The following is a 623-nucleotide window of genomic DNA, read 5'->3' on the forward strand; positions in this document are numbered from 1 at the left end:
AACGAAGGAAGGTGATCTGTATGGATGACTTTATAAGTAAAGTACAAACGTTTGAGGAAGGAGGGGAACACAGAAAAGAATTCCTTGGGTCATACTCTTACCTTGGTTTTTGTTTCTACCCAGGAGAACTTGGATAGGAGAGAACACATTATTGAGAGGATACTAATTGGCCAACTGAGCACGTTTCCTGCTGCTCTTTAGTGCCATCGAGTCGGTTCCGACCCATAGCGACCCTGTACAGGGTTTCCAAGGAGCAGCTGGTGAGCTTGAACCACTGGCCTTGTGATTCAAGCTGACTTTGCAGTCTAGTGCATTAGCCCACGGCACCACACCAGCACATGTTTTGTTGTTGTTGTTGTTAAGTGTTGTCGAGTCAATTCTGACCTATAGCGACCTTGTATAGGGTTTCCAAGGAGCAGCTGGTGAGCTTGAACCACTGACTTTGCACAAACACATGTTTGTTGTTGTTGTTGTTAAGTGCCGTCGAGTCGGTTCCGACCCATAGCGACCCTGTACAAGGTTTCCGAGGGTGTAAATCCTTGCGGGAGTAGAAAGCCTCATCTTTCTCCCGCGGAGCGGCTGGTAGTTTCGAACCGCTGACCTTAAGGTTCGCAGCCCGATTC

Source organism: Chrysochloris asiatica, unplaced genomic scaffold (assembly GCF_000296735.1).
Source record: "Chrysochloris asiatica unplaced genomic scaffold, ChrAsi1.0 scaffold00003, whole genome shotgun sequence".
Lineage (NCBI taxonomy): Eukaryota > Metazoa > Chordata > Mammalia > Afrosoricida > Chrysochloridae > Chrysochloris > Chrysochloris asiatica.